General features: G+C 39.4%; 1 protein-coding gene across 1 annotated transcript in view; it reads right to left on the bottom strand.

Moving 5' to 3' along the window:
- STAC (SH3 and cysteine rich domain) overlaps positions 1–17801 on the bottom strand; it is a 137550-nt gene that overhangs the window by 100283 nt on the left and 19466 nt on the right. The window lies entirely within an intron of this gene.

Below are 17801 nucleotides of genomic sequence, written 5' to 3'. Positions count from 1 at the left end.
CAGGAGTGACTCCAAAGCCATAAAATAGTTCATTGTTGCAATGAAAATTGGTGAACTGAGAATGCAAGTAAAAAATTATAAAAAGATCAGCAAAGCAAATCCAAGAAAATCAGGAGAGATATTGTTTAATAGATAAAAACACAAATTAAAGAAAAATCACAGAATAGATAAATTTAAAAACTATTTAATTTAAAAATGTTAAAATAGAAAAAAAATTACTTAGTCTAATCAAGAGGGAAAAAAATATCTCCATTAAATACACAAAATTTAGAATGAGAAAGTAGGTATAATCACAAATGCAAATGACTGGAAAAACTTTACTAATACACTTTAAAATGTGGCTTAAAAAGATAACTTTCTAAGAAAATGTAAATTGCTAAGATTAATTTAGAAATGAGCTGATTGGCTCAATTACCATAGAAAATCTGGGAAATGATTTCAAAATAAATTATCTGCAAAAGGGTGGCTGGACCTGATGTTTTATGGGCAAGTCCCTCCTAAAATTTAAGGAACATATACATTCTGTATAAGCTGGTCCAAAGCACAGATCCAAATTCGTTCTTTTTCTTTAAACCTAGTATAAATTCCCATGCTAGAAATCAGTGAAGAACATGGCATTCACAAGTATACAAACCAATATCATTTCTGAATATAGAGAGAAACATTCTAAGTGAAATTCTAGAGAATCAAATAAATCTATCTATTGTAAGAATTATATGCTGTGATCAAATAGGGTTTATTCTAGGACTAATGACTATTATTTACATTGTTCTAAAAATTCTGGCTGTAAGCAGTAAAGCAACCACCAGAAAAATTACTTATATATGTATGAGTGTGTATGTGTGTGTCTGTGTATCTGTGTGTGTAAGTATATATTCCTGATTGAAAGAAGAATAAACATAAAACATGTTAACTGAGGCCCTGAATCTACCTCTGGATATGTCACATGGATAGACAGAAAGGAGACTGAAGGCTCAGAGAACTCAGTAGCTCTCTGGGTTCTATTATATGGGGAAAAATAGCTTCAACTTAAAAGAAAGCTGAGCACCATGGGCTATATTGGTAACACCATGGGCTATATTGGTAACACTTTCCTCTCTTACATGGCTTTAGGAAGCTCGCTGCTTCTCACACACTTGTCCATGCAAAGCATTTAAGCAGCAATGCTAGCTCAGGGCAAGTTGGAGGCCATGGGGTAGCATCAGGGAATTTGCCTGGTGCCATGGGGGACAGATATATCAGGGGTGGGCCGAAGACTTGTTCCCAATTTCTTCCTGACCTCCCCTCTACATGCGGGCTATATGGCAACTCTTGGCAAAAAAGAAGTGCCCAGTGTGCAGGTGCAGGGAAGTTTACTGAACAGCAGGATTACCTAGTTGTGTGAGGGAGGTTATAAACAAGGAGTGGTTGAATCCAGATAACAATACCAGAGACACTCTGCTCTGTGATGCATTTTCCACTCCTTAAATGGGAGCAGAGGACATGCTCTATGGCTTTGGCTTTGGCTTCCCCCACCAGGTACAAATTGGCAGCAAATACTCTCAGGAGAATATTAGCTCACAGGAAAAAATAACATGACATAGAGAAGATAATGAATGGACCAGATTAGAACATAAACATAACATAAGCATAATAAATATTCTAAAAAAAAATTAAGGGACAATGTTAGAAGCATGATGCAAGAATAAGCAATCTGTCACAGAAAATCAACTAGAAATGGTGAATATAAAAATTATGAGTGAACATAAAGAGCCCAAGAGAAAGGTTGACTAGCAGCAAGGATACTTTTGTGCAGATAATTTAAATGTCTTATTGTAGGACATATAAAAAGACCTGCACAGTAGAAAGATACACCATGTTAAAGGATGGTATGACCCAACAGTTTTATTAAGTCAGTTCTTTCCAAATTACTATAAAAATTCAATGTAATTTCAATGAAATATTGAAAAAAAACTGAATATAAAAATAATATTACAAAACAAAGGACCACAATAAAAAGCTAAGGCACTATTACAAATGAAGAGCAAAGATGGTGCTAACCCTACCAGATTTTATGACATTCTACAAAGCCATAAGAATTTAAAAAATACATGACATTTACGCAGAAAAATATATATCAATGACATCAAATCAAACACGGAACTCCAAAACAAGAGTATGAGTGTGTGCAGAATTTTGGGGAATATAATAATGGTCCAGGACAGACAAATTAGATTCCTTCTTCTCGTGCCACATACACATTTAAATTGAATTAAAGATCCAAATGTGAAAGAGTAAAGCTAACAAATGAAAATGTGGAAGAATATCTTTGGCACCTTGGATAGGGAAGGATTTCTTAAACAGATCTAGTCATCACAAACCATAAGGGAAAACATTGGTGGACTTTACAACATTAAAGTAAGAATTTCTTGTAAGTGCTTGACACTGACCTGTGACATGAGTGAGAAATAAATATTTGTGGTGATAAGCCACTGAGATCTGGGGGCTATTTGTTTCGGCAGTTAAACAACTGATCAATACAAACAGTAAATCAAAATGGAGAAGGTTGGTGTGGCTTATGTCTGCTATTCATTGAAGAGGGTCTGGCTAGTGGTTGGGGATTTCTGTTGTACAAAAGGACTGTAAATGTCTAGTAGTGAAATGGTGGATCAATAGTTAAGGCTTTAATTAAGTTTGAGTAGGTTACTCCTAGAAATAGTAGGAGATAATGAAAATGTTCTGTCCTGTGACATTAGTGTCACTATACCAAAATCTAGGTTTAAATTCTGCACCCCAATTAATTAAAAATCCAGACAGTCAAGGTCAGCTATTCTTACTAGAGTATAAAACCCCTTAGAATACAGTCTTGTCTGTTTTGTTCACAGTGCACCCCCTTTCCCAAGTGTGTAGAGCTGTGCTGTCCAACATGGCCCCGTCTGCCACATGTGCCTGTCGAGCACTTAGAATGTGGCTGGTCTGGACAGAAATATGCTGTAAAGTAAAACACACACTCAATTTGGGAGATTTGGCAAAAAAAATTTTTTTTAAGAAAGGAAGAAAGAAATTGAAATATTTCAGTAATATTTTATATTTATTGTTAAAATTAATTTTACCTTTTCTACTTTTATTCATGGATTAAGTAGAAAATTTTAAATTATACATGTGGCTTGCTTTATATCTTTATTTGACACTGACTGCTTGTCTAGAGTAAAGACTGGCACATTGTAAGTGCTAAAAAACATTGAATGAAAGAATTAGTGAGTGTATTAGTTCAAATGAATTTTTTAATCAGCAGGTGCCTCATGTTTTACATTTATTGTTCAGTCTTATATTCTTACATACAACTGAAAATATTTTATCAACTGAGAAACGGATAGCTTTAGTCAAAAGGGCTAATTTAGCAGTTTCCAAAGGAAGAGGAACAATGAATAAATAGAGCACTATTGTTAGAACACATTTCACTTACGGAGCAGTTACTGTGTGGCAGATGTCTCATATGCACTCTCCCATTAAACATACCCTACAACTCTGTGAGGGATTATTATTCCAATTTATAGACAATGACACTGAGGGTCAGAGTGGTGAAGGTCACGGTAAAGTCAGGAATCAGTCCTGCTCACTCTGGCCAAGCCAGATGTTTGCAGCCAGCCGAATCTGACAATGTTCTTCCATCCTCATCAGCATTTCAGCCGCAGTTAACCAACAGGGTGCACTTTTCTGCCTCTGAGCCTTTGTTCATGCAGTTCCTTTGGGAACACCCTCTCACTCTTTCAGAAAGCCACTTGCAATGTTAGGATCTGTCATAATTGGATGTTATTTTATTTGTTTGTTTGTTTCTTGTCCACATCCCTCTAAAAATGTGAACTCCATGAGGGCAGGCGGGTTCTCTGTCTTGTTTCTCAGAGAGAGCTTGGCAATTAGTGTAAAAATGCCTGATTCACAAGCAGTGCTTAATAGATAATTGCTGCCTAGATCAATGAAGATGCCTCTGTCATTCCAATAAGAATGAATTGCTTCTTGGGTCTACCATAACTTTCACCCCAAGTATAGTTCTTATTTCACTTTGCATGATATCATAATTAGCTCTCTTTTGGGGTGTCTCACCACCCCAAGTTTATAATTCCTTGTAGATTGAATTAGGTCTCAATCAATGTCGTATCTTTCTCAAAGCAGTTCTCAGTCTTCTTTTCTTCTGCAAGACTTTGTTTTTTACCCCCTTTCCACAGTGCAGACTCTGTTAGTTGTGTACCCAACTTCCATTCCCTATTTCTATTTTCCTTTAACAAAATCCTCCATTCTTGCTTAGAACAGCAATCTGTCCAGCTTTCCTTACAGCTACAAATGGCCATATGACAGTTCTGGCCAATGAAATGTACATCTAGTATAGATTTTTTCCCAGAGATTTTTTCTTTCCTGGTAAAAGAGAGATGGCTTAGTTGGCTCTCCTTTTCTCTTTCTCTTTCTTGTCTTGAACACAGGCACAGTGTCCAAAGCTACAAGGAGCCCTCTTGCCATCCCAATGCCATAGGGCATAAGCCAACAGCCCAAGTTGGCCAAGCACAGAAGGATCTTGATGGCTTTGCTGAGCAGCTGAGCTAAGCCAGCAACTTTCTTCCAGACTTCTTGCTGTGTGAGAAAAACAAACTCATGCTTACTTAAATTATTGTAAGTTTGTGTGTTACTTTTGGCCAAAATTATCTTCAACTTGTATAGCTGATATATTTAACTGGTATAGCTGTATATGCTATACTCCCATGGGCATATGCAGATTTTTGATAAACCCCAAATGTTATGGAAAGAAAGTAAATCACTGCAAAATGTTGAAATATGAGGAGACTCAGAGAGGCCCTGACTGCCCACAGTCACATGCTGATATAAGTAGTGGAGTCAGGAATAAAATACAAGTCTCTTAAGACTCCAAAATCCATGCTCATGATTCATCCATATTGCCTTATGACAGGGTGTGTGTGATGCCTTCAAAGGCTACATCCCTCAGCCTAATAGAGATATGGGGACCTCTCCTCACTGTCCCTTGAAGACCTCATCACAGTGGAACAGTCTCTCCGGGGCTTGGCTGCTATGATCTTAGTTCCTAGGATGTAGATACAACTCATTGGCAAAATACTCATTGCTTTTTCCAGGTACTGCTTTAAGAGCTACTTTGGAACATTCCCCACTAGCATTCTTTGATCCTGGTCATTCTCCCAATATGAGATGGGAATATGTTCTGTGTATCTGAGGAACATTCAAGAGCTTGAGCATTAGTGACTGCAGAAGACTTGGAGAGGGACAACAGGAGGCAAAGGATACGGTTCCATGTGCACAGTCTGGATCCTGTAAGACCTCAGACGTCTTGGTGAGGACTTTGGATTTATTCTCTGTGTGATAGAATGTCATTGCCTCACTTCGAGTGATCTGAATATTAAAAGGACTATGCTGACTTATGGGCAGGGAAAGGACCAGCATTTCTATAGATAGATAATGGCTTAAGCCAGGGCTATGGAAATGGAAATGGTAAGAAGTGGTGTGTTCCATACGTAATTTGAAATTAGGGTTTATGGAATTTCTTAGGGGATTGGATGTGGGGTTTGAGGAAAGGAGAGTAGCCAAGGATAAGTCCCAGGTTTTTTACTTGTATGGTTACCAGTTACTGAGATGATGGAGAGTGAGAAGCAGCATGTCTGATGCAGGAGGGGATGGCTATTGGGCGATTGTTTTTCATGAGTTAATTCTGAGATGGCTATTAGACATCTATGTGAAGATTGGGTATAAAGAGAGTTCAAATCCCCTAAATTTACAGTCCCAAACATCACACCAAACTTTTTATGAGGCAGAGGCCAGATGGCAAGGCATTAAAGTGAACCAAGTGGGTTCTGAGACATATTTGAAGATAAAGACAAATATCCATCAGGATTCACAAACACCATAGGATTTATCTTTTTAATCTTAATTTGCTGCTTAACACATTAATGTGTTACCAAGAAGATGGGTATGTTCGTTGGGTCAATTGTTTCAGGTTGAGTAACACACTGACTTAATGCAGACAATAAAAAGAACAGAAACCTTTTAAGATTTTTTTCAAAACAGACAAAAAATATCCAAGCACACATAGAAACATGGTTGTCATGCAGCATAGCAACAGAATAGGTGGCAAAGGGCTCTTGGGAGCTGTTTGCCCAAAATGGTCAAGCTACCTGGATCTGAATCCTGGTTTTGACTCCAGATAGTTCTATTAACCTATTTGTGAATGGAAAACTTATGCTGTTGAGATAATTTAAAGAGATAATCCCCATAAAAGCTCTTAGCACAGAGGCTGGGACACAGTATCAACCTAATAAATATTAGTTAGCTATTGTTATTTACATTCACAGAGAAGACGATACAGACACACATAACACATGGGACACACCTCTTCACAGCCATGCCCTGATAAGCTTATGAGTAGACACACATGCTAACTAGTAAATCTATATGTTGAGCAACATTCACACAAATATACAGAAAATGCCTTAATTTTTCTCATTCCCTCCCTGCCTGTCTCGCCTGTCTTCATGCTTGATAACATTCCTTTTGAATGCTTTTCAAGAATGGAAAGATTATTTTCCTTTTCTCCCAAGAGCTGGCTGTTACTACTGATGCCTGCCTTGCCTCACGGCTGGCTGTCTTCCTGAATGAGTGACAAACACTCTCAGCAAATCACTTTCTCTAAAAATAGACCACCCCAGATGATCTTTAGCTTAGATTCTCATTTCCATACACCTTTAAAAGAAAAGACACACTCCATTCTTTCAGAGACCTACTGTGAATCTATCACAAGCTCTGTGACTCAATGAACATGAACAAATCTCCTCTCAAGGTTTGCAAAATGCCCTAAGTTTGCCTCATCTGTTGATTGGATTTATATAAAATAGAAATGTAAGGCTGACAGATTTCTCCAGAAACTGCCAGTGGACTGTTCATTCTGTTTGGCTTTATGGAACCATTTATCTGAAGTATTTTACACTGATAATTTAATGCATGACTTGCCTTCTCTATTTTTCCCCCAAGATGCCCAGGGATGGATTGAGAGGTACAAGATACCTTTCAAGTCATAGTTACTATGCAGAATCAGATGAATTGCTCTTAGTGTTATTAGCCAACAGAACTTTTGGTGAATAAGATTTCTCAAGAGGTCAAGTGGCTTTCTGAGTCAAGGACCACTCAGTTCAGAGCATCCATACTTTTGGGATGCATATTTATGGGAAAAATTAAAACAACAAAAACAAACAAACAAAAAACACCGAAAAAGCATTTTATACCAGGAATGTCAACACTGTTGACCCAATGCTAATGGAGCCTAAGCATGAATTCAATTTACCTCCTTACAATCTTGTTATGCATGAATCAACTAAATTCTGATTTGGACTCTGATTTGGACTCTGCTCCACTGATTTGGATTGGAAAGGGGCATTCAATCAAGATTTTAACATAAAATCATTAACAGCTCCTCTAACGTCTGTCATTGGCACACTTACTCTGAATTTTCAAACTGGAGAACACTGAATCTGGAAGACTAAAGAAAATATGCCAGACCTATGTTGATATACTTCTAGATGCTGTTCAGTAAAATCAGGGGCAATGGGTTTTGCAAATTTTATTTTATTTTATTTTATTTTATTTTATTGTATATCTGGTGATGCTGGTGATGTTGACATCATTCCTTGGCCAGAGGCAGCTTCTCTATACGTTGTTGCTGATGTTATCATTATCATTGACATCATCATCATCATCACCATTAATATTTCTGATTATAGTACATGAAGTAAGGGAACCACACTATTTTCCATAGTTTCATTGTGCTCTGTCGTGGGTGCCACGATTAAAGATTAATACACACACATATATACACACACTCATTAGGTGTCTACAGTTGCAAGTATCAGGAATATCGTGTCATATAACAAGAGGTCCTAATGCAGGGAGACTCTTGTTAGGGATGGTTGATTCCGCAGAAGAATGACATTGCTAAGGACTCAGGCTCTTTCCATCTTTTGCTTTGCCTCCCTCACTCCAGCCTTAAGGCTGGCTTCTCTCATCGTCAAAAAGTGGCTGCCAGTTTGCAATTATTTAGCAGCAGAAGAGTGATGGCATTTTCTCCTGTGTTTGTTCTTGTTAGTTTGGAAAACCTTTCCTAGGAGCTTGCCATTAGATTTTCTTCAGGTCACATTGGCTAGAATTGTAACCATCATACTTGGCTTACCAATCAAGATTTGCATCTTTGGGCTGGGCACAGTGGGTTATGACTGTAATCCTAGTCCTTTGGGAAGCTTAGGCTAGAGGATTGCTTGGGGCCAGGAGTTTGAGACCATCCTGAGAGACATAGCAAAACACTGTTCTCTACAAAAAAATAGAAAAATAACCAGGCATGTGCCAGCAAGCCCGTAGTCTCAGCTACTCGGGAGGGTGAAGCATGAGGATCACTTGAGCCCAGGAGTTTGAGTTTGCAGTGAACTATGGTGACGCCACTGTACTCCAGCTTGGGAAACAGGGTGAGACCTTATCTCTAAAAAAAATTTTTTTTTAAATAAAAGAAAAAAGATTTGCCTCTTCTGTGCTTGGTGCTTGGGCTGAGAATATAGTTATGCAGAGTAGGGTGGCTACCAGAGCAATTAGCAGTTTAATAGAAAGAAGAAAGAGGAGTAAAGTTTTATGGGATAGGCAAACAACAGGGTCTGCTAAACATACAGACCCCTGGGGGAGAATGACAATAACTGGGCTAGTGGTAGGAGCAGTAGGAGGAGATAGAGGAGAAAGATGGAAATGAGAAGAAGAAGAAGATGAAAACAAGGACTCAAGGGACCAGGAGTACATCATCTCCCCTAGAGCTTGGCAGGACCTGGGATAGTAACTCCATTGATTAGGTTACATTTTATGAGAAAGGTGATGGGATAGTCACTGTGGTGACCACCACATTGTGTTATATGAGAGTCCATCCTAGCAGAATGGAGCGAGACATTCTGTTGGCCTTGGAGAAGTAAGCTTCCATGTTGTGAGAAGAAGGGAGAGCATGTGGCAAGGACCTAAGGTGGCCTCTAGTTACTTATAGCATCCCTAGACTGAAGTAGCTTATAAATGGGGGCCTCAGCCATACAGCTGCAAGGAAATGAATTCTTCCAATGTCTGAGAGCTAGGAAGAGGACCCCGAGTTTCATACGAGATTGAACCCCAGGTTGACACCTCAATTTCATCCTCGTAAGATGATAAGTAGAGAAGCCAGCTAGCCTATACCCAGACTTCTGACCCACAGACACTGTGAGATAATAAATTTGTGTTGTTTTCAGATGCCAAATTTGCGGTATTTTTTTTATGCAGCAATAGAAAACAAATACACCCACTTTAGACTGTTGGATGAATGAGAAATAAACATTTTTGTGCTAAACCACTAAACTTCAGGGATTCACAGCATCTAGCGTTACCTTAAGTTTAAGTAAATACAATGGCATTAACAAAGTTGCTCATATAAAAGCATTAAAAGCCCCACCAAAAGTATAGCAACTAACCCCTCTGGAAATCTCACTTCAGTTTCCTGGGCTGGCCCACAGGAAGGATGTACCTGCTAATGAAATGGAATTCTGAATGGCTATGACACAGTAGTCGTCACTCTCAATTTATAGCACTTCTCATTTATGGGATCTGGCTTGCTCCAATTAATTAGAATCTGGGCCAGATATACAAAGCATGATACCTCTGAGAACCATCAGGGTTGCCTGTCACATTTATGAAGCAAGAAAGGCCATGGATTTCTGGCAGGTACAAAAGGATTTTTTGTTTTGTTTTGATAAAATCAGCACCACTAACATCTAGTTTGTTAAAATAGGGAAGTAGGATATAATTCAGTCTTTTTCACCCTCAAAATGTCATGTAATTTTTTGAATAGACCCAATGGCTCTCATTTAAATGAAGATATAGCATGTGCCAGGAACTGTGCTAATAATCTATACACTTTCTCATTTAATGTTTACTATAACCCTGAAAAGGAAGTAATGAATTCCATTTTATTGATGAGCTTAGAGAGGTCAGTGTGCCTAAGATTAGTTTTTGAGTGGCAGAGCCAAGAATCAAACTGAAGTCCATGTGATTCCCTTATCCATACATGAATTCATTGGACTTTCCTCCAAAATTCAATTTCCAGGCACACAATATGGAACAGTATATAGGAGATCAGGGATTGGTACACTTTTTCTGTAAAGAGCCAGATAATAGTTATTCTAGGCTTTGAGGGTTATATAGTCTATATATTCTCTGTCACAACTACTTAACCGTACATTATAGTATGAAAATGGCCTCAGACAATGTGTAAATGAATGAGCATGGCTGTGTTCCAAGGAAACTTTATTTACGAAAACAGCAGGTATTGGGATGGATTTGGCATGCAGGCTGTAGTTTGCTGAAGCCTGGACTAGAGGGAAGACTGACACATTTTAACACATCCTGGTAAGTGCAGAGACATGCACACACAGGAGCAGAGAAGGGTCGCACAGCAGAAGCTGTAGTGTCCAACCAGGTCACCTGCTTCACCCCTGTGCTGCTGGAGCATGGCTGGCTGTAGGCTTGCAGTGAAGGGAGATGCTGCAATCAAGGCCATGCCCTTTCCCTGGAGGCATAGCAGGTGGATGTGAGATAGGCCCCACGTTCTTTTACCAGTTTGGAAGAACTCTGACGGATCCCCTCTAGCTTCAGAGGGCCCCGTGCAATCAGCTGAGGCTTTTGTGACTGTGACTGCACTGCAGTTCAACACTTCCCTCAGCTCATGCCCACTTCCCTCTGTCTCTTCCAGAGCTTCCTCTCAAGGCCACCTCTCAGTGAACTCCTTGCATGCGACTCTCCATCTCAGAGTGTGTGTGTAATGAAGCAAGCCTAAGCAGGTCCTTTAACCCAGCCTGTTGGGTGGGTAAGGGGGCTTACTAAAGTTTGTCTTAAAGCACTACTAGGACCATGGTAGTAGAGGGGGGTGAGAAGTAGGGGAAATAGGAAAGAGTCTTCTCACCAGGGAGAAGAGCAAGGGCAAAGAAATGGAAGGAGGACACATGTGATGGATACATGTGTATCCATATGTTCCACATGGAACCATATGTATTCATATGTAGTTCATAGTGGCTGGAGTGTGATGTGTGGCTTAGGAATTAGCTAGAAATGAGGCTGAATGGGAGGCGAGGGCTAGATCAAGCAAAGCCTTCAAAGAGCAAGCAGTCATACGTCTGAGGATGCAGTCACTGCCTTGAGACAGCCCTGGGTGGTGAGGGAGACCCTTCTCCATCTTGTGACCAGGAAGTAGGAGGTACAGTAGCTGCAGCAGCCCTCACAGGGAGCTGTGTGCCTTGGGGCAGGTCTGGCCTCAGTGAATCACCGGACAAAGGAATTGCAAAGACCCCCAGAACATAAGAGAGCACGGTTATCATACCTCTACATTTCGGAAGACACAGTGGAAGGCTGGGGGACTTGTGGAGTCTGCACAGTGAGTCAGGGGTAGCAAGCTCAGATGAGAATGGTGGTGATGCTGAAGGGAGAACAGGTGGCTGAGAGGTTGCACTTGGGGCTAAGTGAGGGTGGACCCGAGTCTGGTGTGAGGCTGCTTCTCCACTGAGGGTACTCTGCTAGCACAGGGACCACCTGAAGCTCGACTAGAACCTCAAAACACTGTGTTTTCCTATTTTGTGATTTTTTTAAAATAAATATTGTATGATATTTTAAAATTTTTCAGATAATATAGATGTATTTGTAATAAAGAAAGGAGATAACTTTATATTACCTATCTTCATATTCTACCCACAAATAATTGGTAATAGTTTGGTGTCTGTAATTCCAGAACAATTTCTGTGAATTTACTAATACACATTTACTCTTATTTAGAACTTTCTATCATCTATCTACCTATTTTTATATGCTTCTTATGCACATTTTGTTCTGTGACTTGCTTTTTCCATGCTAGATTATAGATATATATACAACAAATGTTATTAATATTTTTCCATGCTGTGGATATAGTGTATTGTAGTTAATCATTATAATTATAATATTAATGGAAATTTGAGGCTGTTCTATTTTTTGCTATTATAAGTACTGCTGCAATGAACATTATCATATATACAATTGTATATACAGGTTCATTTAATAAGCATAATATGATAAAAATGAAGATTTGTGGGTGTTCCTATGGGTTGGGCATTGTGCCAAGTGCTTTGCATGTGTTATCTCATTTAATTTTCACAATTACCCTTTGAAGTAGTTTTTCATTATGATCCCATATACTACATATGAAGCAAATGTGCCTTGGAGAGTTTAAGTAACCTGTCATTAGTTTTTCTCAGAAGGATAGATGAATGAACTTGCTAATTTTCATTTCTTAAAAAAAGCTTGTTGGTATATGATTAGAATTAACTTGAGTTTGCATATTTAGTTAAGATGGATTAATATTGAGTCTTCTCATTTAAAAGTGTAATGTTTGCCCATTTGTTGAGATTTTCTTATTTGTCTTTCTATAATGTTTACATGTATCTTCACATTGGACCTACCATATTTGTTAAGGATATTCTTAGATAAGATATGTTACAGTTATTGTTGTTGGTATAAAGAAAATTAATAGAATTTGTGTTTTGCATTTTGAGCTTATAGAATACAGAATTCTTATTAGTCATAAAAGTTTCAAATGATTATTTTAAACAGGCTTTTATATCAACTGCTAATAATAGCAACTTTGTCTCTTTGTTTCTATTGCTTAATTTTCTGCTTAATTTTCCCATCCTGAGACTTCCAGAATAATGTTGAGTAACACAGTGCATCTTTGTCTTGTTTCTTACTTTATGGGGCCTCATGATTTACTGCTACGTGGGGTGGTTGCTGCAGCCTACTGGTGGATACCCTTCAATAAACAAATAAATCCTAGTTTACTAGAAATCTTTTTGATAATCAGGAATTCCAATTCATTCTGCATCGGTTGGAGTCATAGTAATTTTCTCCTGTTTTCTATCAAAGTATGTGATCAAATACTTTTTTTTTAATGTTATATTTCCCTTGCTTACTTAGGGTACATTCTCCTTGGTACTGAGACCAAGGAGACATCTTTTAGTACACTGATGGCTTTGTGAATCCTTTATCTAGGATTTAATTTGTATCTATGCTCTTTCAGGAGACATGTGGATGATTTTCTTTTTCAGAGTCACCTAAACAACTTGATATTGGATTCCAGATTGAATGCACTTTCTGCTGAGAATCTGAAATCATGGTGCCCTTGACTTATACTCTCAGTGTGATGCCCCTTTGACTGTCATGATGAAAAGGTCACCTATTTTCTAATTTCTGGAAACATTTAAGGATTTTTCTCTATCCTTGTAGTTTATAAATGTCACCATGATTCTGCTAATTGTGTAAGCATAGTTCTTTCCATTTTATTTTTCACTTTTCATATAACTTTTTTGTATTTTGAGTTTTACTGCTTGGCACTTCTATTTTATTATTTTTGCTCAGCATATATTCAGCCCTTTCAATTTGAACATATAAATCAAATTTTTTTCTACCAAATTTCTTCTCTATTTTCTTTTTCCTATTTTTTTTTAATATTAACTTTCTTCTTCTTCTTTTTTCCTTTAATAATCTCCTTACCTCTACTTTAGCCATTCTTTCTTAGTGGAGATGACTTGTTGACCTGTGTCTACTTTCAATATCTCTAGATCTTTCCTTTATAAATTACCTGTGCTTTGGTCTGTCTTTTGGAAGATTTCCCAACTTTATCTTTTATTTCACTGATACAGTCTTCAGATTTGTCCATTCTATTTTTCATGCCCTACGTAGATTTTTAGAAAATATATTTATTTACTTATTTATTTTAATTTACAGGTGAAAACTTATATAGAAATCTTACTTTTCCAAAAAATTCTCTCCTAGGCATTGATGGTTCCTATTTTTTTTTTTAAATAGAAACCAGTTCCTTTGACATAGTCACAATACTTCTTGAATCTCCCTGAAGATACCAATTAGAAATTTTTTGAGGTTAGTCATAATCCTTGTGTTATTTCTCATTTCTCTAGGTTAGTTTGGTTTGGGCACATTGGTTCTTTTGTTCATGCTTTAGTGTCTGTTCACATTTAAGGGTGAAGAACTAGCTTGATCATATAAGTAGCTGGGCTGAATTTCCTCTACAGATAAGGCTCTGAGTAGATCATGTCCCTGAATCCATCTGAGTTGGGAAGGCTGACAGGCAGACTGTCTTTAGGATACATGGGAGGGATCAAGTAGGCAGGATGGAGACCTCCACACATGCCAATGAAGGCTTTTACTCTAGGATTTGAATGCTTTCACTTATATTCCTTATTATTCTTAGGTAGAGCTGTCTTCTACTTATTATTTTTGTGTAGTTATGATTTTTGAAGTCTGGAATTATCTTGGTGTCTGCTCCCCTGTCTGGCCCCTGAATCCATTCTGGGTAACCTCCTAGGCTCATGTTAGGGATTGTTTAGATAGAAATCCTGAGCCTTTAGCATTGGGCAACTTAACTAACAGCTGTAAGCTTCTAGCTCTGCATCTGTAAAGTGGGCACAAAGATAAGACCTATTTGGGAGGGCTGTTGTGAGGGTTAAATAGAATAAGGCATGTAAGACGGTATTTGGTAACTGTCCAGCACATACTAGTTAGCATTCCTCCTGTCCTCTTTCTCCTCTCTTCTCTTCCCCTTCCTCAACTCTCCTTCCTTTCCTCCTGGTCCTGTGTTTCTGCACATACTATTGCTATTATTATTATATCAGGATCTGGACCACATGTTAATTTCTTTATTCACTAAAATATTATCAAATGTTTACTCTTTCTTTGAATTTGTAGAGAATAAAATTTGAAAAACATATGTAAGAGCTTTTCCTACAAGCCATTACTGCTTCAGGAATGTAGATGGGGAAAAGTTACAAACAAACAAACCAACAAGGACTTAGAGCCAGAAATGAATCTCAGTGTAGACACACACCAGCCACGTCACTATGGGCAAGCCACTTTACTTCCTGAGCCTCTGCCTCCATAGTTTCCTCATCTGTAAAATGAGGATTGAATAAACTGGTGTTCCTAAATCAGCTTGCACAGAAAATCTAAGTGAAACATCCATCCTCTCTCCCTTCTCCCTTCTCTTGTTCTTCCAAACTCTGCCACGGGGGCTATGCTGCAGGTGGGATTCATGGGCAAGACCTGTGTGCACAGGGCCAGGCTCTTAGATGGGCCCGATTTTGCTTCAGTGCTTGTTGCTGTTACTGTTTTGAAATTCTTAAAAATATTTGAATGAGGAGCTCCTATTTTCCTTTTTTGTGGAGCCCCACAAATTATGTTACTGGCTCTGCCTGCTGTCATCCAATTCAATAGAGAATTCCCATCTCTGTCTTTCCAGTGGATGGGAGGAAGCAGGTTCCCAGGTATCTGAGAGGGCAGCTCTCTCAACGTCATTTCTACCCAAGTTCCTAAAGCAGCCAGGGCAGGCATCCTTGGGTTCCCTGCAGCATTTCTAACTATAGCTCCAATTTGACACGCTTGCTATTTTCTACCCAGGTTCTTGAGGTAGCTTTCTGCAAGGTTTTGGAAGTAAAGCAACACCTCACCTGCTTGTTAATGACTTTTGAAGGAGTGAGCATTTTTTTTTCAGAGCATAAAAAAAAACTTCTAGGAATATGCTGGAAAAAGCAGGCTCATGCTGCAGATGGACTAGAGTGTGTCCTAGAATGAGAAATCCCTGCCAAGGAAACACATAGCTGGGAGGTTCCCTTTGCTTCCTTCATGCCCTAGGTGGCCATCTGTTCCTTTATTTCCAGAAGGAATGGAGACTAATTTTTACAAGCCAACATGGTTTCAAAATTTAGGGGTAGAAACACCTTTTAGAGGGCTTGATGTCCTGGTAGTTTCAAAATGAACACAAACTGTTATGTGGAGGTTTGAGAAAGTTAGCCTCAGCCATAGGAAGCTGACTCCTTTGCCTTCTTTAGCCAAGTCCACAACTGAGGAAGGAGGAATAGGGTGTGGGAGGCTAGACCAGCCTAGTGTGGTCCTGGCATTTCCCTCCTTGCCAGTTGAATTAATTCTGGCCATTTGTAGGGTGACAGAGGCTATAGTCACGGCCCTTACCTATCAACCGAATGCCTACAGACCAGCCTAGGTTAAGAGAACACCTGTATGTAATTAAGGCCAAAGCAATAAACTAACAGGATGGGACCATTTGCATGCAGGGTAGGTGTTTACCTCTATGGAAGTGGCTCTTAAAGTGTCATCTCTACCATCACCAGAAACTTGTTAGAACTGCAAAATCTCAGGACCCATCCAGGATCTACCAGATCAGAAACTCTGGGGATGGGAGCCCAATAATTTATGTTCTAATAGGCCCTCTAAGTGATTCCAATAAACACTTAAGTGTGGAGCCAAGTGCTCTATCACATTTTTGAAGTTCATTCTAAGGCTTCCCAAACCCAACATATAGACCCGAATGGTCTGTCCCATAGATTTGGGCTGGAGTATGGGTTGTGTAATCGTAAGATTGTCTGTGAGGATCTCAAATGTCCCTTCCACATTATATTTTCAATGAACTAGGGTTCAGAATGACCCACAAACACTCTCAAATAGTTATACAACACGTGGACAAAGGATCATTTGACAGTAGATAAGCAGCTATACTATGTATCTATTTATACACAGTATCTCTATCTCCATACCCATTTATCTATCATCTGTCTGAATCTGGAACATGGTAGCCCAGGTTTGGTCATCAGATGACCCGAATTTGACACTTACTAGCTTATCATGTGTCACACTGGGAAGCCACATATCTCCCAGGGGATGAGACAATAAAGGTAAAGAGCTCAGTGCTGGTTGTGGAACAGGAAGGCTTCTGCAGGGCAGTCTCTGTCACTTTATTGCTTTATCCCCTTAGACCTGAGCATCACCCCACTTCCCCTTACAAACTTTAATCCTTTCCTTTCACTTATTCATTTCCCCAGATGTTTCCCAAAGCACTTGAGCACGAGTGCCTCCACTTTGCATGGGGCTGTCTGAGCCATAGGATTGGCTGTGGCCAGTCAAAGCTCACTAAACCCAGAGGCACCACTCAGGCTGACTCTGAGCCTGGGCTTTGGCTTATCTATGACTTCAGAGTCATAGATAGGAGAACCTTGTAAAAACCTGTGAGGCAAATGAATGAAAAATCTTTCCAAGAATCATGAGTAAGCTACCCCACAGCCAAGGGCTTCTCATGAATCCAATCATCCTAGTTTGGACGATGGCCATATCAGGGGACAAGGTCACTTAGGTTGTCCTAGAGAGCAAGGCAGCGGAGCCACCAGTCCTCCAGCTATTGTGGTACTTTAAATTGGCCAAAGGAAATCTTGCCAAGTGCCATTCCTCCCTTCTGAATGTCGCATTTTTAGGGGTAGAGTGTAGAAGATGCCACTGGTGCTTCCTCCCCCCCCCCCAAATCCCTGGCTCATCCTCTTTCTGCTGTGTGACTCAGGGCTGTGTTAGGGGTAAGCAGTCAGTTCCCAGGACCAACAGCTTATCAGGTGTCTATCAACCCATTTTCAAATGCAACACTCTTTTGAAGCAAAAATTTTTAACAGGATTCCAAATTTTAGATCATGGAAAAGGGAAGTGACTGCTCCAACTAATGCGATGCAGGCAGGAATCCATCACAGAGGGTGCTGTGGGTGCCCCACCCCGATCCTCCCTACCACGTGTCCCACCCCCTCCGTCTGGCTGGCAGATTGTTCTTCTTTCAGAGAATTGCCCTCAACTAATGGAAACTGTCCTCTCTGGGGGATCATGCATCCCAT

The sequence above is a fragment of the Microcebus murinus genome, chromosome 1 (assembly GCF_040939455.1).
Source record: "Microcebus murinus isolate Inina chromosome 1, M.murinus_Inina_mat1.0, whole genome shotgun sequence".
Classification (NCBI taxonomy): domain Eukaryota; kingdom Metazoa; phylum Chordata; class Mammalia; order Primates; family Cheirogaleidae; genus Microcebus; species Microcebus murinus.
Note: the sequence above shows the minus strand (reverse complement) of the source record. Positions and strands in the feature narration are given on the sequence as shown.